The following is a 24933-nucleotide window of genomic DNA, read 5'->3' on the forward strand; positions in this document are numbered from 1 at the left end:
ATAATGAAATTACAGTCAAATGCAGAACAGATCAATTTAGCTCTGCTTTTGCTACCCAATTTATGGCGCTGCTTTGATGATGCTATAGTTTCCCCAAGATTTATTGCTATTTTTTTTTTTTGTTCTATGAAAAATTGGCAGGTTTTGCTAATTATTTTATATGGTTCCTCTGCTTGCCCTTTTGAAAGGACAGTCTGTCTTCACTATATCATTGCAGTTTGGATATATAATCATTCATATTGCTTAAGATATATTGATCATTTAAGATAATATAGAAACTTGGGGAAAAGGGCACACCCATTATGATCAAAGTAAAATTGATCAAAGTAAAATGATTAGGGATAATGGCTGATTTTAAATGTATGCTTCACCTTCCTGTTCTAATTAATTAATTATTTACTGATAATTTTATATTTTGATATTACCAAAATCAACTATTTTTAGTTTGAATGCCTAATCAATGCTTAGTTGAAAACCATTTTGCCATTGTTTGGAAAACAAACCCATTGGTCAAAGAGACAAAACTCATTCAGCCTCATTTTCACACAATGGATGAGCATTCAATCAAATGGATGCCAATTTATTGATTTGGGGGAATTCACAAAAGTAAGGATTTAAATCTTGGCCAATAGCCATTAACAGCGTATCTGAAGATAGACAGGTGATTGGTCATAGATCACAAATGGCAGGAAATCCATCTCTTCTTTTTATTTGTCTGTGCACCCACTCTACACTCACCCACATTATGTACATTATTTAACGGTTCTCATGCTGGAATCCAAACAATCCAGCCATACACTTAAATTCATACGAAAGGATACATTTATTGAACTTTTTATTCTCTCTCTCTCTCTCTCTCTCTCTCTCTCTCTCTCTCTTTCTCTCTGTTAAATGTATGTGAAAATCAGCTCCACGCGCTCTTTACTATTGTAGCTTGCTACAGCCGTAGGCAAAAGGGCTGTCAATAAAGTTTATTGTGCAGGACTAAGTGTCAATACCCTGGGCTGTCCTGTCTTTGGGGAGAAGATGTGGAGGGTGTCGGGGTGGAGGGGTAATTAATATGCTGCTGTCATGACATACATGAATATTTGAGACTAAATTGATTTCAGGTTCATCATGAAATCTATGCCCTTCTCAACTGTCCATTCAAAAGTGATAACAATTCTGACAAAAAGGGGCACCATGGACAAAATCAGGGCTACAAGCACAAGTCAACTTTCTCAAAACTTGACTCCTACTTACTTTAACAACCCTCTATGAAGTATTATTTGTATTATGTATTATTATCCATCAGCACTGTTGGATAATAAAAGAAAAACCTGGCCATTACACTGGTTTTCAGCTTAATGGCTGAGAGAGTTGTGGAATGCTCTTAGCATCGCAGACACAGATGCATGAGAGTAGATTCAGCCCCATTAATATGGCATTTATCTTTAGATGTCCACTATATAATAAATTGACCACTTCCTTCAAAATAGAGGATGAACTGGCCATTTTTATTCAGAGTTTCTGTGTTTTTACAACTTACAGGGCATGGTGACCTGCTGCATATTGCCACAGCAGCACAGAGGTCATTCACTCTTAACATACACATTTTTCTTATTCTACCCCTGAGTCCAACATGGAATTGACATGTGATCTGGGAGAGGGCAGTTTATTGATTACTGTGGGGACTGGACCGGTAGTATGGTGGTGTATGGGCAGATTGTTCCAGGGCCCTGCACACTTAAGCCCCTGTCTCACTTATACGATGCCACATTTGACATGTTAATAGCAAATACTCATTGGCTAAGAACAAACATCAAGCATGCACACTAGCAAGACAAGATAAATAGTGTCTTATGTTACACCACAATTAGACTGAACAGTCTTTTAAAGACATATTTAGACTGGACAATATCAAGGCCATAGCCCCTCCTTTTTTCCCAGGTGGTGGTCAGTGAAATAGAAAGCGAGCAGTCCCTCATCCTGTTTACTTCACTAGCCCTATCACATACAAAATGTACTGGACATTTTTGATAAGTAAAGTAAGATAAGTAAATTCACAATGTGAGAGCATTTTGTCGTAATATTTATAAAAATACATTAAATATAAACAATAATGAGAGATCACCATAAAAAAGGAGGTCCTTCCAAATTGATGTGAGGATGTCCAGAGGGGGTGGAATGTGAGCATAGCTGCGGTCTGTGTTCTCAGGTGATGGATAGGGTAGGGGAGTGGGTGGTGGGGTGGGCAGGCTTTGACCTTGGCCATGGAACAGTAAGCGCTAGCTCAGATATCTCACATGATACCCATACATAGCGGCTCATTACGGAAGAGCCCCCTTATGCAAAGTGCAGAGCTCAACACTGGCTGGCTGACAGGGGCTAGCCTAGCACTGCTGACCTAACAATAAGACAAGGGGGCCATCCCCATTGCCCAAAAACATAGCTCAGCGTCCTGGTTCCTTCAGCATGGCCCAGCAGCACCCCTCTTCCTCCTGCTGCACAGGGTCTGGTGACCAGGGCTTCAGACAGGACGAGCCCTGGGTTTCTTTTTTCTTCCTGCATCTGTTCAAAAGCACAGACAATCGCACTTTGTCTAAAGCTTCCGAATTGAGAGCATCCATCACAGCTAAGTGAATTTATACTGAGGCAATAGTACATGCACAGTATCTATACATTGCTTACTTATTATTTCATTTTTTAATGTGTTTAAATCTTCCCACCCCAACTATAAAAATCGAATGGCTTACTCCAGTGTTCAAGTGGTAGCTCTGGTAATTGTAAGTCCAGGATACCGTGTTATTGACAGTTTTGATTGACTCACTCTCTCTTTAATAACGGCCCTGCTGTAAACCGTTTTATCATCAGGCTTTACAACGCCGGACAATGACCCCACAGGCATGAGACCATTTGCTGGGTGGAGGAAATATTCTGAAACTCTTTCTTTTTTACTAACATGTATAATTTATTTCATTCAATAAAAAATATTTAATACGGTTGAGCTCATTTGCATATCTGTCACATGTTTACTGTGGCTGTGAAGCTATGTTGTTTTTAGGACATTTGTGAGGATGTACCACTATCTCTCTCTGGAGTGCAGTTACACTGTTAGGACTGTTAGTTACTGTTACTCTGTTGGTTTTGCCTTTAGAGATACACAATTGTACAAAGTGATGGATACTCATGTTCCAATGCTGCCAACAAGACAAGAGTCAGATGAAGTTTAGGAAAAGCTGTATGTGGGAGGTGGAACACTACATCTTCACAGTGATGAAATTTCAAAATGGCCGCTGGGCACACTGCAGGAACAGATGGTGTGTTAATTTAAATGTTGGGGTCTCAGATGAGCAGACATTACCCCGTGTCAACAGAGAGTAGTAGTGTCTTCCGTCTTTGTGTGTTAATGAGTGAATACATAAGGGTGTACATAATGTGTGTGCGTGTGTGTGTGAGAGAGAGGGGGTGGACTGGACTGGTGAATCCATTGTAGGTGGATGGCCCATATTGTGTGTGTCCAGTAGCCTGGTAGACAGGCCTATCTGCTCCAGGGTAACCTCTTATCAGAGCCATTGGCATAGCTTGAGCAGGATGACATAATCAATAATCAGAACTGTTAATCAATGGTATTCTAAATAAGCATTGATTGGGCCCACAAGGTTAGCCAGCTTTATCGGTTTACATTAAGCAAAGCAACACAATAGACAAAGGCCCATGACTGGGACAGACCAGTTTTAACCCCTAAGCATCCTTCTCAAGAGACAGAAGGAACATGGGTGGGAGGAAGAAAGCGCATTCTCTCTCTCTCTCTCTCTCTCTCTCTCTCTTTCTCTCTCTCTCTCTCATTCAGCTCGGTACCACTTTTACACTGTATTTATTGCTTTCAGTGAAGAGAATGTTGGACTTTCTGCGGTGGCAACTCTTCAACATTATTGTCACGCACAGCCTCATTTGAATACAATGAAGCTCCTGTTGCATCTCATTATCGACATGGTCATGTAGACAGAGGTCACTGATTTGTGTCACCTTTCACAAAACGGCCAGCTCTCTCAGGAGCCTGTTGGGTGAGGAGGGAGGAGTATGGTGGTACACTACTAGTGTGTCACCCATGGGGGCTCCATGTCTCCCTAATTACCAAGCACTGAAACACAGTCCCAGCTGTCTGCGGGTTAGTTCAAGATGACCCATGTGGCTATACAATTTTACATTCCCCATAAAATCAGCTTGTTGTTCTTCACAAACTATATATTCTAAGATTTGTCAGCTTTAAATTGTCAGGGCATTGCTTTAGTGGTAACAGGAGGCTGTCTGCCTCTCCCCCCTTTCTCTGAGTGTGCTTTAATTTCACGGTTTTCGGTGAGCTAACATGCTTCCCATATTTTCCTACAGAACATGACAACTGTCCATGTGCTTGGATCACCCTGTAACACTAGATGAGTAGGCAAGTGTGGAAAATTAGCCGAAATAACCCTTTTAGTCTCCCCTCACTTCAACTAAGCTGAGTTACATGATTACTGTGTCGCCAACATGGATACTCCAATCATTTTGCCCCACTGGCAGTGGCTCAGTGCCAGATACAGGGTTGACTTGGCCTGTGAGAGGAATGCCTTCCACTAGCACTGCTCATACAGAACACCTGGCATCACAAGTTCTATCATTAGGTAGGTAACATGAACAGGTAGGTAACAAAGTGCTTGTTACAATCTATGCTAGTCCCCTTGCCCCGCCACACACACACACACACACACACACACACACACACACACACACACACACAAACCTAGATAAATGGGGTGCAAACATTTGGACCTGCCAATGAGCGATGAAAAAATATTCCGCTAAATTGGCTGTTTGTATGATCTGTTATCTATTATTCATACTGCAAATTTTCACATAAGGCACACTACTCTCAACCCTTGTATGTACGCAAAACAGGCGGGTAGTGAGTGGTGTTGATGCTTCTTTGATCTCCCCTATGTTGGATTTATCTCCCTTTCTAAAGCTCTCTGTATCGCTGCAGTCTCTTCCTTGATTCTGCACACACCTCATCTCTTTGCTCCACCTCTCTCTTCCTGCCTTTCTATCGTTCTCCCTCTCTCTCTCATTCTCTTTGTCCCTTGTGACAGCCCCTGTCACCTCTGGCCCTCCTCCTCTCCTCCCCCTCTGTGAGGCTATTACAGGCTGCTCTCCTCCCTCTCTGCCCTCCCCATGTATTACCATTAGAAGACATGCATCTTGGGAGCCGCTGCACACTCCTCTGTGTTTTGATTAATATTTTAGCAGCCTCAGGGAGGAAATGGGTCTTCCTCCAAGCTAATCCGTTATGGGGTGGATGCTTGGAGCAGAGGAAAGGGAAGATGATGGAAGAGGAGGGTCAAGCTCTACTGTTTGTATTTTCCTGTCAGAAGTTGTAAAGTATAGAGATCCAATACAGACCAAATGCCTTGAAAATGTCTGTAATGCACATGCAGAATTCAAGGGAGATGTACAAGCTATCAGTATTTTATTTAGTATATTTGAGTATAATGTGACGGTTCAAAACCATAGAGATTAGCTGCGGGTAACTATGTCAGTGATCAGCGTCCACTGAAGAGTTATAGTTGAACACTGATACAGTTGAACACTGATGATTTGATACCAAATGACACCCACCCACAACATAAGGAACCACCACCAAGGTAGGTGGCCTGCCACATACCCCTACCACCCAACTTAGGTCGGGCCCGCCGTCCAGCCGACTAAACTAGAGGACAAAAGGGAAAGGTTAGGGGAGTACAGGTGCGGACGCACTCAAAGGGCCTGTTTCATGCTCAAATGTCGCTTGGTACTACTTTGACCACTGGACTGGATCTGTGGCACCTTTCCTTTCTTTGTAGACATCAAATTTTGACACTAAATTCACCTTAATATAGTCCACACTGAACCGTATAGGTACAAGCACAAGCACAATAGGGCTACACCAGCACCACTTTTTGTGTTTTAATGTGATGGTGTATGAGGTTTGTGTATCCTGGCAGAGCCGAAAACATATCAGAAAAGGTGTTCGGCAACACGGCAACCTCTGCTCTCTGCCCAGATGAGAAATGGTCATCACAAGAGACGGAGTCTGGATTGGATGATTTTGGCACCTCCAGTCCAATTCATCTCTCTCAATGACCATTGTGGCCAGACAAACAGGGACCACCCCACTCCAAGCTTTCAGGAGATTGAGGTGGTAAATCCGTGGTGCATCGCCCTGTCAGAACACACTATCTCATAATCAACATCCCCCATTTGGAGCTGTAAATGGAGAGTAGCATAAGTAGGCCTACTTGAAAATTGTCTGAGCTGGCTGCCTCTGTTATACAGGTGCTGTTGACATTCCTGCACCTGTGTTACGAACACTGGAGGAACCCAAACGCAGGACACGGACAGAGTGCTGTTGGTAAGGAAAAAGGTTTTTTTGTAAATCTGGATCTGGATCTGGATGAGGGGCTGATGGCAGGGAATGGGAATCCAGTGGCAGCAGGGGTGAGTGATGGTAAGGAGGAGCAGGGCTTGGCGTGAGCGTGGGATGAGGGGAAGCGTGGCAGGCAGGGGTACCTTGGAGGCTAGGAGGTTGGTAGCAGGCAGGCAGGGAGACAAGCAGGAAGACAGGCAGGCAGGTGATGATCCTGGGACACAAGAGAGGCTGGTTCATAACATGAAACACAAAGAGACAAAATCACTAGGAGTTTAAACATCGAACAAAAAGTTCGGAAATTTGTGTTTGGTAGATTATTTCTCTGTTGTAACAATGCTTCTTGGCAATACATTTTATACCGTTGGAAAGCCTGTTTATTTCCCTTTTAAATGGTGCCTCATTTGTAAGGAACATGCATTTGTGGGATGAGCAGCACAGCTGAGTATGTGGGTTGCGCTCATGTAAAATTTGCCAAATCTTCTCTGCCAATGCCAAACAGCTTATTCTGCTGTTGCTATTGACTCTTGTTTGGTGTTGTTTGGTGGATTGGATGATTGAAGTCTATCAGTAACAAGGAAGAAACAAGACATATTGGCAATTTTACAATTTATTCATTTAACAAACAGTCAGGAGCCTCAGTAGCGTGTGGAAGAACCATACACAGCCACAACAGCCTGGCACCTCCTCCTCATGCTGGTCAGCAGCCTGGTCACACACTGCTGTGGGATGGCATTCCACTCCTCAACCAGGATTTGTCGCAAGTCAGCCGACGTGGTTGTGTTGGTCACTCTAGCACGAACAGCACGCCCAAGCTGATCCCATAAGTGTTCAATTGGGTTGAGGTCAGGACTGTTGGCAGGCCATTCCATTCTCTCTACTCCCAAATTCTGGAGGTAGTCTCTGATAAACCCCGCTCTGTGGGGGCGAGCATTGTCATCTTGGAGGAGTTCGGTCCCAGACTGTGGAGATATGGGATTGCCACTGGTTGCAGAATCTCATCTCGATATCTCTCTGCATTGAGATTGCCTCCAATGATGACAAGCCTCGTTTTTCCAGTGATGGAGATGCCGCCCCACACCATCACACTGCCTCCACCAAAAGGTGTTACTCTATCGGTGCAGCGATCAGCATAGCGTTCTCCCCGTCTTCTCCACACTTTGACCCTACGATCCAACTTCCGTAGGCAGAATCTGGACTCATCGCTGAACATAACGTTCCTCCACATGTTCAGGTTCCAGTGCAGGTGCCAATCAGGTACCTGATTGTCAGCACCTGGGGGTACCGGAAGCTCAAAACAAGAGTCAATAGCAACAGCAGAATAAGCTGTTTGGCATTGGCAGAGAAGATTTGGCAAATTTTTCATGAGCGCAACCCACATACTCAGCTGTGCTGCTCATCCCACAAATGCATGTTCCTTACAAATGGGGCACCATTTGTAAGGGAAATAAACAGGCTTTCCAACGGTATAAAATGTATTGCCAAGAAGCATTGTTACAACAGAGAAATAATCTACCAAACACAAATTTCCAAACTTTTTGTTCGATGTTTATATTACATTGGCCTGGAAGCGTATCTACCACTGAGGTTGAAACAACAATCTGGCGAAGAATGGTTGAAGAGCCGGGGTAGATATACTGCAGGCAGATGAGCTGATGAGAGGCAGGTGAGCAAACTGGGAGAGGTGATGAGCCGATTGCAGACAGGTGTGCAGGATGAGCAGAGCCGGGAGCCAGGAGAACGAGGAAGGGAGACCACGCCCATGCCAATACACACACAAACAAAACATAGACAGAGAGAGACAGACAGGGGAGCGCTGGGAACACAGGGAAGGGGAAACACAAGGAAACACTAGGGAATCTTCTGGGGGTACGGCCATGGCCGTAACAACCTGGAGCAAACTCTCCTGTGCAATTTGACCCAGTGAATGGAATTTGGTAATCTACAAATAAGGGTCCAGCCATTTATCGCAATTACGACTATCTTACAGCTAGCTTCTGCACAAACTTACGAATCACTGACTTGAGTGTTTTGTGGGGGTGTCTGGGAGGTGGGACATGTTACAAATTGATTCAATGGCCAATAATCCACTCAATTTTTGTGTGTACATGACATAAATGTTGTTCCTTGTTTGGTCAGCATCTGGGATACCGACGCGGGAAATTATATCAAACAGAGCCTGTGCAACACTTTTTGCAGATACATTGCTCAATGGCAGTGCTTTGGGATATTGTGTTGTGATGTCGACCACGACCAACACAAAGCGATGTCCCCATGCACTGTGGTCTAATGGCAGGTCGAGGTCCATGCCAAATAATTTGAAGTGGACTTTGATTAAATGGAGTGGGGTGGGTGGTGTGCACAAATGCCCAGTCAGTATTAGCGGGCTGCTTTAGTGTCCTATCCTGTCCTTGGTGACTAAACATCAGGTTGTGATGAGCCACCTGGAAAAGCATTTCCTGGTGGCTTTTGAGAACCAACAACTTATCTCTTCATTGGTCTGAGTGTCATGACTCACTTTACAATCTGTCCCTAATTATGCAAAAATCTTGGTATGTCTGTGCTGCTTCAGGACGCATTAGTTGATCATCAATTTTTATCACCTGGTCATGTGTGCACTGCAGTGTGTCGTCCCAGGACTACTCTGGACTGTGTCACCACATAGATCTCCCTACCTGTTGTGAGCACACCCGTATACTCATCAATTCATTGAACCCAAGCCAATCTGTGCACAATATTAGGGGATGCAAAAGGCAGACTTTATTCAGTGTTTTTTGCCCTGAAATCTATTTTCACTGTCTGCCACCAAAGGATACATCGTATTGGTGGAGGCCTCCACCAAAGCTCCAGGTTGAGCCAGACATTCATGAATCATGAATGATGATGATGAATGATGAATAATATGAAAACAGCCTGAGTCCATCGAAGCCTGGTGTGTACCCCTTTGCATACATATGGCATGAGGTACCTGCTGGATTGAGAGTCTACAGTTTATGAGTCTGAGAGAGAAGGGTGAGACCGGTGAGGCATTGGGGTGAAGATGCGATTGGAACAGGAAGAGGAGGTTGCTCCAGCAGGGAGCTAGTTTGGGGCTTAGAGCTGACCTCCTCCAGGGTTCTTTGTGTCCCCCTACAGTCAGGTGCAGGGAAAGATGGTCACTGCTGCAGCCAGGGTGGAGTGTTAGTGGCACTGGACCTAGTTGGCGCTGAACTACTCCAGCGCCACCTACTCGGTGTTGACTGGTGTAGACCCCTCGCTGCAGTCACTGCCTGCTCTCCTCAATAAGCTGCTTACTGCTTTTGTTCTTGCTGTGTTTTTCTTGTGCTCAAGGTGTCTTGCTTTGAACCATTGAAAGGGTCTCGGATGCAGAGATGTTGTTTGGATAACCCTAACCCTGGCAAATATAAGTCCACTCATACTGTGTTAGAAGTCTTGTCAATGAAAGAACCGTGTTTGCGTGAAGAAGCAAGAGTCCAAACTCAGAAAACTTTGAGCTGACCAGCTTTTCATGATATCCAGTCCTTACTCAGTCATGTATGCCCACATTCAAGCCCTGGAAACGGGTCTTGCTCCGCTCCATCTGCAGCATCTTCATTCATTAGACACCAGGGTGTTCCCTGCCCAAGGGATTTTGCTGCATGCTGATGACGTCAGCTGGGAAATGCAGTTCCCACTGCCCCGAGGCCCGCCTACCTTCACTTAACGCTGTAGTAAGCTACATTTTTGTACCACTAGAGGGACAGAAACCGCAACACATTTGTAAATAACACACAGCAAAGCCACTGCACTATGGATGCCTACTAAAGCCAACATTACAAAGCACCGTGCATAAAGGCTAATAGCTAAGCTAAACGTACCTACAGAGAAGTGTCACCAGTTACCCTTCTGGCTTTGACAGAACTGTCTCCCACTGAAGGTTACATGTCCCACAATGAGGTAGGTAGCAAGTTTACTAGTTTAACAATTTTACTCCGATCAATCGATTCCACTATTACGATAACTTTTTTAGGAATTGGAGGGGTTGAGGGCTGCTTTTAAACAGTGAGGAAGGTGCCGGGCTAGTTTTAAAAAAATGGAAAGCTACTGAATGGCCTAGGAGGAGCTTTGTTTCAGAGCGGAATTTGACAACAAGCTTTAGAAAAGAGGTGAAAGCAGCAACATAGCTGGCCCACATGTGTGGATATTGGTTTATATAATTCTGTCTCAATAGCACACATTAGTTTCAGGACTGGCTATAAGGTCTGCTATCGCTTATAGCAGGTTTAAGCTGTGTATTTATGTTTAATAGATTAGCTCTTACCATGTTGCAAGCTTATCTACTTACAGTTACTTGCATTTATTACTTGTTAATTAGAGTGTGTATTTTGGCATATTCATGAAGATGCTGCCATACTGCTGGCTGTCACCTCAGTGAAAAGCATGCATTAATGCAACATGTTGTTTTTACTCATAGGATAGATACATTTAGTGATGTAGAATATTGCTGTAAGTTCACTCTGCAAGCTGCTGAACCTACACGCCTCAAATGACAAGGGCAGCATATGCATTTAAGGGGAATTTTCAACATGCCGAGGCTAGGTACATTGTGTGGCTTGCAGTCGTTTGGTGGTGTCTGGTTCTGCTCGTTTGAGGGGTCATGCAGTCTCTGCAGAATCTCAGTGAGATCACAATTTATTTTGGAGGTTTGAATCTTAAGCATGCTGCTTGGATTCCAGAGCGAGCCTGAGCTACAAAATACAACTGTATATCTGTCTGAATAATAATGGATTTAACTTTTAACTTGATGAGAGTGTTCCTCAGCGAAATGAAGTATTACCCACAAGTTGATGAGTGTTTAAATTTGTTGTTGCTGGCATTATAGATATTTATATCTATTCAAAGAGGAATAGCGCAAGTGGTTGCTGGGTATCTTGGTTAGCCGTTGGTCACATGCTTAGGCGGTCACCAGATAAATAAGCCATTCGGCAAAGCTAGGCCAGGCACACATAGAGAGTTTGGTCACTAGATTCTGCCAAACTGGCCCAGGCACACATAGAGAGTTTGGTCACTAAATAAATAAGCCATTCAGCCAAACTGGCCCAGGCACACATAGAGAGTTTGGTCACTAAATAAATAAGCCATTCAGCCAAACTGGCCCAGGCACACATAGAGAGTTTGGTCACTAGATAAATAAGCCACTCGGCCAAGCTGGCCCAGGCCCAGGACAACATAGGTTCCAGAGTTCCATAGTGATCATGCTTGCATTACTCTTAGTGGCAACAAAAAGGCATGTAATTGCAGCACACTTTTGGGTGGCTTAGGTCTGCTGATTTGGGGGGTTATGTACCCCTTGACCAAGGTCTAATGCATGCATCAGAGAGTCATAAAAGCAGATCTATTCCACCAAAACCAAACTTATTGCTAATTTCATAACCATTTCCAAACGTATTATTATCAATATGTGAGTTGTCCTGACTGAACTAGTTTTAGAATCTGCAAACTTTTTTATGGCAAGTCACTTGACGAATGTGATACTGTATTACTGTAAATGAGTCCTCTGAAATCATCACCACTTTTCAATAAAACCATTCATGAACTGGAAAAAAAAAAATCTTTTCTAGTTTTAAAAGCTATACAGGGTGTTGTTCAGGTGAGTTTGCTTTCTAAGTCAGATGTGATATAATGTAAAAAAATAATGAAAAATAAATAAATAAAAACAATGAAGGGCCATAAAGCTCATCTTTATTTAGTCCTGAGATGCTCAGTTTGCAACATTGCACCAGAAAAAATTATGCCTTTATGGTCCCTAAAGAAAAATGCAGTGTCACACTTACAGGTATGGGGGACTGTATGTTTCAAAATAAATGATGGCATTGGTTAATGCTGTACAGTATTATGGATAAATATGCAAAGACAAAGTTTTTCTCCTTTTTCTGCAAAGCTGTGTATTTGATTTGTTGTGCAGGTGGTAATACCTGAGTGGTATTGTATCAGCTTCTAGGCCTGTGTGCTGCTTTTCTATGCTGCCTCTTCCATTGATTCCCACTCTCTTTTATTTATGTTTGTTTACTGTGCTGCTTGACTCAAGAACTGCCTATTGCTTTTATTGTCCAAAGCAATGAAGGGTGCTTTTATCACCATTTGCTTGCAGGTCAAAGGTGAGAATGGAGACAAATGGGCCAACTGTACAGTGATGAAACGGGTGTTCTGAACCTGGAAACATACATCCGATTCATGGATCCCAGCAGTCCATTCTTCTGTCACTGGAGACAAGTCTGAAAGGAATTTCAAAGGAGAGAAATGGGCAGGACATAGATTTAAAAGGTCAAATTGATTATGGCAACTACAGTTTATAAGTACAATAAAGTGCATCAAACGCTATTCACTTACAAGGGTAAATAGATTTTGAAAAGTAAAATAGCAGCATCAAAGGCTATAATTGGAGATATAATGACAAATCATTTTGGACAGGACAGCATTTTGGTTACATCATTAGATGTCCTCCAAAAAAACACAGGGTAAATATTAAGCAAAGTAAATTAAAAGGTACGCCTTTAGCTTATAAGCCTTTCAGCCTAATGTACACTTAGTGGACTGTGTATGTATTTATCTCAAGTTGTTGGAGATGGCCAAGCTACATAACCCTCCTTCCTTACCTCCACTTGGTATTTCTCTCAGATAACATAACCTTGGCTCTGAATCATGTGACACCCTGACGCTAAACACCACTTTGCACATTAGTTCTGTTGACCAATATATGAATTATTCTGGCTGTATTGTTCGTGAATTTATCCCCATGGTGTTGCCATGTTGATTAAGTGCAGTATGGAGGTCGAGTGTTAGCAATTACTCACCATGTGTTGGGAGCAGTGGGCCACGTACAGTGAGTGGAGCTGGCGCGTTAGCAACATACAAATGAAGGCTAGCCTTTGTGGTGTGTGGACTTTTTTAAGCTCTGCCAGCCCATTTAGCGGTGTGTCCTTGGGGCTGGGGGTATTTTGTATGCCTCCAATAGGTGTTGGCTGGCTAATGAAGGTGGTTTTTAATTTGGTTAAATGCTGCAGGGATCATGCGTTTGGTATCTGTATGGATGGGATAGCATTACAAAGGCGGATGGGAACCATTGGCTTACAGAGGCCCATCCTTTCTCTATTTATAGAGTGCATTATACTTTGTGCAGGAGGGCAGGGCATCTAGCAGGGACCTAATGTGAACATAAGGAGGATACACCTGCCCCTTGGTGGTGTTTTAGCAAGTATAATGGCAATATATTTCCACATGTGACATTCTCTAATGTTAGTTGAGGGAATATCTGCAAGAAGAGTTTGAGCTTAGAAACCCATGGCAAACTGTCATACAGTAAGGCACTGGGACTATTAATGGAATAACATAAGTAAGTTCAACAGTAGGTCCATGGAAACAGATTCAATTAAATCGCAGAATATCTTTGATATGATAATATGTTAGTTGTATGTGGAGATGGGTGGGGATGTGTTAAATACCTCAGATTTTGGGAACAGTTGAATCCCCTGCAATTCCCGTTGACCTTGATTGGTGGTTTTTAACAAAGTACTGATTCACAGTCATTGCAACAAAATTGAGAATCAGTGAACAAAAACTCCCCTCTTTCTCTCTCTCTGTCTCTCTCTCTCTCTCACTCTGTAGTGTGGAGAGGTTTCTTCATTAAAACTGACAGAGAAGCCAGAGGCAGGGGAAGTGTTATAGCTCTGCAGACCTGTCACCACTTTCTCCACAAACTATAATTTAATGCTGTACAATAATTGAAATAATTCTTTCATTTACTGACGAGCCTGCCAAATATTGAACCCGAAAACTGCCGACAGGAAAGATAATGTGTTCCCTCATGGCGTTTTCTTTTTAAATTCATTTTCTATTCTAATGTATTAAATGCATAAATTCTCTCACTAATGGTTTGTGTGAGCCAGAGCAACAGCCCATTCAATGATGCAGTTTAGAGGGGGTTTTACGCTTAAAACAAGAACAACCATAATAAATGCCAATAAATCTGTGGACGTGTCCATTTTTCCATAGCCCTAAATGTGTGCTTAGTTAATCCCTTGCTCTGCATCGGCCATTTGTAGAAGGTAATGGGGAAGTTTTGCTGCAAGCAGGACACTCTGTTGGGAAAATGGGTAGAAACATTTGTCAAGAATCTAAAAATATATATAGATAGAAAGTAAATTGAACACTCTTGAGTCAGTATTTTCTCTTTCTTCGTGAAATTAGTGACATTTTGTCTTTCTGCATGAAATTATTGGATATTAGCAATAATAAATAAGCCAAATATACTTTCAAATCATCATACATTGAAACGTCAGCCACTGTGTGTCTACAGGAATTTACAGTATGTATTATAGACAGACTCCTTAATTAGTCTGTAGTAAGTGTTGACAAGATTGTAGGCATTGCATTCAATCCCAGGCTATACTGATGAACAAAATTAAAGTGTTCCAATAAAGGGAGGCTTGGAAGATGGAGTGGTTCAATTCAACTAAAATGAACCAAAAGTGAACGCCAAACTAAAGCTCATACTGGCATTTTGGAGACTGGAGGATGTTGTTTGGAAAACACATTGCAGTTCATTGTAAAATATTTCCAGGATGGCCCATGACAACTCAAACTCACTCAATGACACTGTCTAAACTTCAGATGTGGGTGAAGTCAACCTGCATTGTCATTCTGTGCTGTGGGTCATGTGCTCCGGGAAATAAGCAATTTAGGCAATTATAAGTTTGCCTGACACTCATACTGAATTAGCATTGCATTTTGCTTCATTATTCATCGAACTGCCATCTTTAGTGCTGTTTTCCACATGTCAAAATTGAGGCACGTTATGCAAAATAATTCATCAGCCATTGGATTGTCCCTAAAAGAAATTTCAATCCTCTGCCTAGATCGTTCCCTAACCAATTACAGCAGCAAAGAGTTAGATACAATGCACAAGTGGTGCTAGACATAGGCTAATATTCTAGGCCCGATCTCAAATCAATCAATCAGCCGCTCAACTTTTGATCAAATGACAACTACAGTGGAGGCTTCGAAGGTAGTCACTCATTTATTTTGGTTGATTTGAGATTCCAAACACACATGATTTACAACAATCTAACAGTGTCCAATATTAACCAAAAAACAATGCAACATTTGCTAAACAACATTCACTCATGAGCTCGAAATGGCATATATGAATACTTTACACTAGTCTGCCTGGGGAGTATGGTGGTCATTTTATTTTCTATTCGACTCTAAGCTGAATTAACTGAATAGGTCAAGCCCACAAAATTGGCAGGTCCAACCAGAAGCCTCAGTGCCTAAGGGATCCAACAGCCCCTCACAGGAGAGCGAGGCAGGACCCTTGAATTGCTTAGAAATTTGCAAGCAATGTGTGTGGCTAACAAGTAATCCAAGAGGCAAACTGCAAGAGGTTTGTGCTCCGTTACCGTCTATAAAAGAGAGCAGTGAGAAGAGTAACCTCTCTAGCCTCAAGCTATTATTTGAATGCTGTGTTGAAAGATAAACCTCTCTTGTTCTTGTCTTTTTTTGCTTTTCCCTTTTTAATATTTAATAAATGTGATTATTCAGTGTTTGGCAGCTCTGACCCTTCTCCCTCTTGCTCAGCTCCCCGGGGCAATGTCCAGGGAGGGTCAGTGTGGCCACTGTGAGGACTCCATTGTGTTGATTACAGCAATGATAGATGGCTGTGCTATCAGATGAGTGGAGAGAGAGAGGGTGAGACATAGTATTTTATAGGGCGATGAAGTGAGAAACAGAGAAAAAGGGAAACAGACAGACCAGCTGAGTTAAGAGATGGTTAGAGAGGAGAGAGGAGAATCATAAAGGAGAGGAGAAAAGGAAGGCTGGGAAGAGTAGTGCAGCACAGATGAGATGTGAGGAGAGGGGAGGCGACTGAAGGAAGGATGAAGTGTAGAGAGAAGAAGGAGGAGAGGAGAGGAGAGGTGCTTGGGTCTCTGCCTGAGCGTCTGGGAGATGAGTGCTTTATTTACTGTGAGCGCTCCCTGCTTACATCAAGGTCCATGGAGCCTCTTATTTTATAATGGGAACACACTTCTGCATTCAGCTAAAATGCCTGTAACCATAAACACACATCATCCCCACTCATCCCTGTGTACAACCTACGCACACGTGCACATGGGCGCACTCACAGACACACACACACACACACACAAGCACACACACATACATACATATTTCCTTTCATCACCCACTACATCAACTGAAGAAGACATGGAAAGTTTGGACCAACTTTTCATTGCGATACCATATGACAGCAGTTCTTTCGCAACACAAGCGCATGTTTATGCTCCTATCATTGACTTCTTTCACTGTGGATTTCTTAGAACTGGAAAAGTGTTTTCCTCTCAATGGAGTTTTACTCGGCTTACAAAGTGGGTTCAAATGTGTTTGAGGAAGATGTGAGTACTTGCTAATGTCAGTTTACAGTAAAACAGAAGTATTGGCTGACAGTGTATCATTGCTCAGTGTCAGTGCTTCTGCTTTCATATTTAGCTATTTGATTAAAATCCTCATTGTTTCAGCACCGAGGTATCCATGTGCATACGATTTTGGAATATTTTGGCACAATGCTGAGACATGCAATGCTGTTAACATCTAACTCCAACATGGTAATTTTAATTTACTCTAGGAGAACCTAAAAAATAATGCTTGTTTTCCTGGTCATATCCTTGTCGTCTTAGCCATTCTTTGATTTTGTTTTCTTTCTTTTTTTTTTTACTTAATTAAAAAGTGAAGCAATTTTATTTAATGATTTCTCTCTTTCATGCACACACACACACACACACAAACACACACGCACACACACACAACTGCACTTCATCATGACCATCAATGGGAAGAGATGTATGATTGATTAATGGAGCTTTTACCAATACAAGGATAGGAAAACGACCCCCGAAATCCACTTACATATCAGCAAGGCACTTTTATCCCTCCCTCCATGAACATGATTTACGAAGGCGGTCAATGCGTAGGGCTGCTTACACGTGACTACATAATGAAATGGTGAGCTAACCTGAGAGAGCGTAAACCCCTTATCGAGGAGCATTTAGTTAAGTGTACAAATTAGCATAAGAAAAGCAATCTCATAACATAAACAGACCTCTCTAATTGAGCCATTGTTCATGTAAGCAGTGCGATTTTCCATTGGCTCATACCTCTCCACCCCTCGCTACCTCTTCTGGTTCTGGAACGACTGGTGATGGGCTTTGATGTGTGTGTGTGTGTGTGTGTGTGTGTGTGTGTGTGTGGAGTGGAAGGCATCCCTTCAAATTGATCACCACTCCTCAACAGGAACAGGAAAGAGGGGGCGTTAGCAAGCGGACGCTAACTCAGCCAATAATGAACAGGGTGGTTATAATGTGAAATCCATTGCTTCTCAATCGAGGCCATTGATCAAATGGGCCTGCTGTATGTTTGATTCTCTGCTTAACTCCTAGTCCTCTGGCTCTCAAATTCATTCCCCCGCTCTTTCTCTCCCTCTGTCTTGCAGCCTTAACTTAAAAGAGATTGAGAGTGAAGGAAAGTGATTCTTGTTGCAGTCGTTAATGCAGTTGGTGTAAAGGCCAGGTCCCATCAGAAAGAAGTGGGACCTGGACAGAGAAGGATGTGTTCAGTCACCTTCAGAGCTTTCACTGAGCTCTGACTTTGACTGTTTGGACGTCTCCCTCAAAGCTTTTAACAGGCAGATGTAATAGCCCTGTGGTTTTGAAGAGGCCATGGCTGGAGCGCCTCTGGAAGAGCAGGCTGGCGTCTCTTGTGGCCTCAGATGCGGTCTAAGTTGTACTTAATGCACAGACAGGTAATCCATCTGAAGGCAAGATGCTTTATGCCGATTAAAGGGACGAAATCAGAAACCTAGTGTGGTATTAGCCCCACTGTCTCCTCCTGTTATCCCAACCCATTATGCAGAGGTGATTTTATATTGGTTCCGTTTTGGAGGATACAGATCTTGCTGTTGTGATCAGTGAATCTCTGAGAAAAGAACACCTTCACACAGATGGCGATAGGCCATTAATGTTGATGTTCCTCCAAATAAGAGCACTAGACATGGTATACATGGTTTCACTTGCAATGTGGCTTTGAGAGAAAAAAAATGGAGGGATTGAATGCTTAAGTAGAAGTAGTTACTTGATCTAGGTCAATCATTTGTTGAGCCTTACTACTTTGGATGCTAATGACTATGAGTCACACTGACTATGAGGTTAAAGCGCAGGGTGTCAATGTGAGTACATTTCAGCCAATCTAAATGAACAGTCGAATAACCCAAAGCGTTTTTGTAAGTTCCCTAAACTATTTGGAGTCATTTACCAGTACACAGGATCTGGTGTAACTATCCTTTGTTCTATTTTAGTAGAGCATAGAAACCTAGCTTGGATGTCAGAAGAAAAGGTGAATGCGAGCTGGTATGTCATTGGGGTTATCAAGTGGACACTTCCCATCACAGATGTTTCATTGAATTACGGCCACAACACTCTCAGCACTGTTCAGAACTAGATTTATTTACGCTACATTTTATCAACTCTTACGCTGCAAGCAACTTGGTTGATGGGTCTTTCTATTCTGACCGATTGTGGCTGGTGAGAGGCTCCGACTGCAGCTATGTAGAAGTCTCATGCAGCTACAAAGTTTTTGAACAGCCAAATCATATATTTTTCACTGCTGTATTGCCTCTCACAACATTCTATTGTTTTTGATAAGTTAATTGTGCTAATTAGGTAACATCACTCAGCTCTGAAGGAAATGAATAGGCTTCCAGTGACTTGCTGATTATATTGCTCACAGTCTGTGCATGGTTATATATTCTTAGTTCATACCATCACATATTCTTAGCATGCAGCTGCTTCTTGAAGACTAAATCTCATAAACATCAACAGATTCAACATACTTCTGTTAGGATTTCAATGTTTTAGTGTCTCCCTTGTGAAGGAATTTGACATTTAACAATGTTGCTGACATTTTCTATTGATTGGGTTTTAGGCAACAACAAAAACTAATCATTAAATTGCTTAAGCTGGAAAATGAACTCTTAAAGTGATGCAACAAGAACCACTGATTTAGGGTTTGGCATAAAAATAAAAAACAACTGCAGTTGGCAGGTACATTTTTGGTTGTTGTGATATTCCTGATGCAGAGCTTGAGCCAGGTACTTTAGATAACACAGGCATCATTTTTAACCTCACCTGCCCCAGCCAATAATTTCCAAAGCCACCTTGAATCATAAAATTCTGTATTGGACATCCCACATCAAATTTTCATCCAGGGCTTAGAAACCAGGGTGCATGGCTTTTTGTGTGATTTTCCACAAATTAAATTAGATTAGGCTGGGTTGGCAGAATGAGCATAAGAAACAGGCTCAGTTATCAAACCTTCAGTCATATGAGCCTGCTAGAGGGCTAAAAGATAGACAAGAATAACTTTAAGGCTTATTTCTCCCTTCTAATTTTATAGTTGCTGCGGAAATTAGTAGAGAGAAACAACCAAAGTTATTTATGTCTATCTTTTGTTGAGTGTTTTTTCTGGCATTGTGTTTGCCGTAAAAACAATTTTGACCGACCATCTGGGCTCTTCATCTTTATGATTGCTGTGGAAGACACCAGTTAAGACATTGTTTCCAAGTCTTGAATTACAGCTCAAATATGTTCATATCTTGATATCAAAGGGGTCTTTTCACATGGCTAATGACATTGAGAAGCTGTTCAAACCAACGGATGACCACTCTGTCTATTGATAGGGGTATATTAGCGCTGATCGTGGCCCATCTCTCTACCACATTTTGCCTCTCTCTGCCTCATCTGTTTTTTCTGTTTTTCCCATGTCATTGTCATTGTCCATGTTTGCCCCAGCACCTATTGCACACTCAGCCGTCCCGATGGGGGAGCTCTTTTTTGACTTGGCCCGACCAAGGTTTCTTCCATTTTTTTTTCTAACAACTAACAAGGTTTTTTCTTGGAGGTTTTTACTTGTATGTATTGAGGGTCTAAGGCTGGTGGTGCTGGGTCGGTTAGGCTATGTAGAATAGGCTGGTATGTCCTGCTAAAATTTAGCTTTTGTGTGTCTTGTGCTTTTCCTGATGTTTGTCCTATATCATTCTCTGCTACAACTGATTGTTGATCAGTTAGATCTAGTTAGGCTCATTCTCTGTAAAGTCCTTTGAGACATGCACGTGATGAAGGGTGATATAAATAAACAAACTTGAACTTGAACTTAAACTTGCCTGGAACTACACCTGCTGTCTAGAGCCACCAGAAAGCTTTATTGTAATGGGAATTTTGTTGGTGCATCCTTGACCCTACCCTGTATGGCAACATACAAGATCTGCTTGTTAGAGCAACTCTATCTATGCAGCTCCTATATTGAGCTAACATTCACAGGAGGATGAAGTCCAGGAAGACCGCTCATAATTAATGCCATGTATTTTCTTAGATTTAGCTGCTCTGTTTGTGTTCTACCTCATAATGGTGAGATGCAAGGAAATTAATTAATCTGCCGTAGCTAATATACACAGATTACAGAAACACACAGTCCCAATCAGTCCTCTCTGGTGATATTTTATAGCCCTCTTCCCCACAATCTTGCTCTCCTGAGACCACCATGCTCTCACATCCCAGGAAAGGCAGCAGCTTCCGGAGGCAGCAACAGCACTTCTTTCTCTGAAACAGAAGAACCCATTACATCTTTTCATTTTTCTCTCCCTCCTCCCTCTCTCTCTCTCTCTCTTTCTCTCTCTCTATCACTTTCTCTCTCTCTATCTCTATCTCCCTCTCTTTCTCTCTCTCTCTCTCTCTCCCCCTCTCTTTCTCTCTCTCTTTTTCTTTCCCTACAGTACATCACTGTGGCTTTATCCATTTCATGTTTAGTGAAACTCCCCAGGCGAGCCAACGCAAGGCAATGAGACGCCGCAAATCTTTGATATCTTAAACAGAGGGCATAGTGCCAGCACTCTTGCCAGATAGGAAAAACGGTAATCCAAGGGAGGAACATCATCCTGAATCAAACAAAATGAATAAATAATCGGGGCTGCAGACACACTTTCATACTTGCGGTGCATGTCCATGGAGGATTGGTTTACCAGCCCAAGCGATTAGTCTGCTGGCAGAATTGTTTGGTTTCTGTGGCTCAACCATTTACAGTATGATATAACAGCAGGTCAGATCCAGTTCTTAACACAACACTTTGTCGAGCTGCAAAGTATTTAGCTCCCAATAAATAATAACAAACAATACTCATCTTTACTCAGTGCTACTCAGGTCTCATAGAAAAAACTGTGATAGGTTACAGTATAATGATATATCCATGCTGTTTGGTCCCAATAGGTCAAATATCATTCATGCTGTCACTCTCTATTAATAAGTTGGAAAGCAATTGATTTTCCCTGGTGTGGTATGTCTGCAGTTTTCACACATGCATGCTACTCATCATGTGGATAAATGACGTTATACTTTTCATAGAGACATTTTACCAAACTCAAAATTTTCAGCTGCAAGAAACATTGCTAATATTTTATTTGTTCATTTTCCCCCCTACTGTTTACATTATTTGTATTTGGTAGCGATAACCGCTTTCTATTCATATGCATTTTGATCACAATCTTATTCAAAACAATGCTGCAAACCGTTACCTTTCGGCGGATTTATCTTCTGTAATTTTATAGTATATTTTGGCACAGCCCCTTCTTATAGATTCTCTGTAAAAGGACATAAAAATAAAATAGGGGGATTTTCCCGTTGATAGTGGCAACATGCCTGAAGTTGCATTAATAAACAGCCAGGCAGAGATAATATTTTTCAATGCCAAATCGATTTTCATAAGGTTACATTCTTAATGTTTATATTTCAGCAACCTCTCTCCTGTTTATACAATAGAGGGTATTAAAAGGGAGATTAAATTTTACCCGCCTGAATATAATACAAACACAAAATTATACTTCTATTTCCAGGGCAAGCTGTGCATTGTCATTTATTTATGAGTTTTTTTTCCCCTCCCCTCTTTTTCCTTTTCTCACCCAGCGGTAAATATGGAAATTGTGTTTGTCAGTTTGTGTGTATTACATTGTGTGTGCATGCGTGCACACACACACCCAATGTAATACACACGCACATGCATGCATATCTATACATGTGCCTTTGTGTAGAGATCTTTTAATGTCTGTCTGTTGATAATGCACTGAATGCAAACTTGTGCTGCTCCTGTGTGGACGGACTGGGCTTGTAGGGTCCTGTGGATCCTGAAGAGAAAAACTTCTCCAGCCTCCATCAATAACACACTCCCTCATCCTGTTGCCGTATCAACAGTCAATCATCTCTGCTCACACACTTGTTCTCTCCCTCCAGTGTCTCTCTCATCTCTCTGAAGACGCAGCCAGACTTTTACTGCCACTATTACTGTGAGCTGCCATTATCCTTTCAAGTGGGAGGAGGCCTACATCGTCTAGGTTGTTCCCACAATCAAAGCACAGTAAAGTTAAAGAGTGCGCGGGGAGGAGCGCAAATATTTCATTCTCAATTGTATGAAAGACGCATAAGGAAATATTAGCTTCATAATTATTGGTTTCCAGTGGTCATAATGATTAAAATTGTGATATGTCTCCATTTCCACTTTAAATGGATCATAATGCTGAAACAGCGTCTGATATTCCTCTTATGTGTTCACCCATGGAGTGGATTCTAAGAAATCTTATCAGACTGTAATAATGACTGGTCATCACAAATCAAAAATGAAGCAGTATCAAAGTTCTTCCTTACAGTAAAACTGTAATAAAATCATGGCTATCTTTCAATGATACATGAGAGTTTTACTGAAATCTTTTCTATTGATTTTTAAAATGCTTCTTTTTGGCCTGATCTCTGAAATATATCTTATTTGATGGTTCTCCCCTTTTCCTCTCTCTTCTAACTTCTAACACTTTTTTAAGTGTTTTAATCTTAATAACCCACATTAAATCTAATGGTTTGGTAGTTCCTGGCTAAAGGCTGGATCTAAATGCATATAGAGTGTTCTGTATTATATCATTGATAATGAATAGATCCTATCTCTTTTCCAAATGATCAATATCAATTGGCCCACTAACATACCAAAACTATACTATTATTTAGATGACCACCTTAGCAATAAGCGACTTTAACAAACATGTACGGAATGCAGGGAAATTAAGAAAACCCTTTATGTACATTACATAAACAATGTGTTGAGCAACATCTACTGCTCCAGTCTCCAGGTCATTAGGTCTGGCATGTACTATACTGAAAGTAATTAATATATAGAAACATGACATATACATATGAATCACAAGCCCTCTCTACATGTTATCTTGGAAAACTGTACTTTAAGTCTGGAATGAATTCATCAATAATTGTTGGGTCATTTCATGGTCACATCAGTATGGGATATTGTCATGTTTTTGTTTATTTTTTAGTTATATGATTACCTGTGTATGAATGAGCAGTATTTAGTGTATTTGTATTCCAGAAGCAGAACAGCCAAGAAGCCCCATATTTCCATACTTACTTCTGTTACTTATTACTTTTCTTATTATGCCTTACCTACTGTATATCCTTCCTTAAAATTCCTTAACCACCCTCCCTCCCACACACGCACACACACTTCCATGCGCAATGTTTGAGATTGTGTTTGTTCTGCGCTGTGCCCTGTTAACACGCATAGGCTTTGGAGCAGACATATCCTGTGCAGGGTGGCTGATTAGAATATGAAAGGCCAGTCGGTCGCTGCGATTGCTTCCCCCAGACTCCCCGGCATGAATTAGGCATGAGGGCTGCAGTCCACCCCACACCATGCCTAAACCTCCCCTGTTTACCACCACTCTGGGGCTTTGGCTGGCATAGAGAGAAACAAATCTCTCATTAGGAAGGTTTTAGATCTCCTACAGAATGGCCGTCCAATTGGTGGAGATGTTTATACTTTGATATTCATTTTTTCCACTTAATGTTTCAGTGGGATAAGTAAGTTATCGCAAAGGTTGTAGGAGGATAGTCAGCGGCCTGGATTCTAGTTTAAAACTTATTTTTCAAAAACATGCCAAACGTCATTGATAATATCTTGTTTCCAGTTTTATAGATCATAATGAGCCTTATATACAATGACATTTTGATAATAGTGAAATATACCATAGCACATACACATCATGTATTTATACTGATGGTGTTATAACATGACATTGTATCAGTGGCCTGTGATAAATATGTATCGTTGTCGTGTCACTTTATTGACTTGCAAATAAGAGACCACAGACCTAGTAAATCCACAATCAAAGTCAAAATATTAATATGAGGGTACACACTATACATGTAACCCACATGCATAGATGTGTAGGTGTGACAGTGAATAAAGTGTATTCACTCAACCATTTTTGGATGAAATGCAGTGTTTGATAGTCTTCCTCCACATATTGTATAAATTATTCTCAGAATTTGAAGAGTCTGCATTCCTATCACCATCCAGTCCTTATTTTGTCTCTCTACAGG

Source organism: Centroberyx affinis, unplaced genomic scaffold, assembly GCF_046629955.1.
Source record: "Centroberyx affinis isolate AG114_WGS23_722 - 3 ecotype Tasmania unplaced genomic scaffold, CSIRO-AGI_Caff_v1 ptg000123l_1, whole genome shotgun sequence".
NCBI lineage: Eukaryota > Metazoa > Chordata > Actinopteri > Beryciformes > Berycidae > Centroberyx > Centroberyx affinis.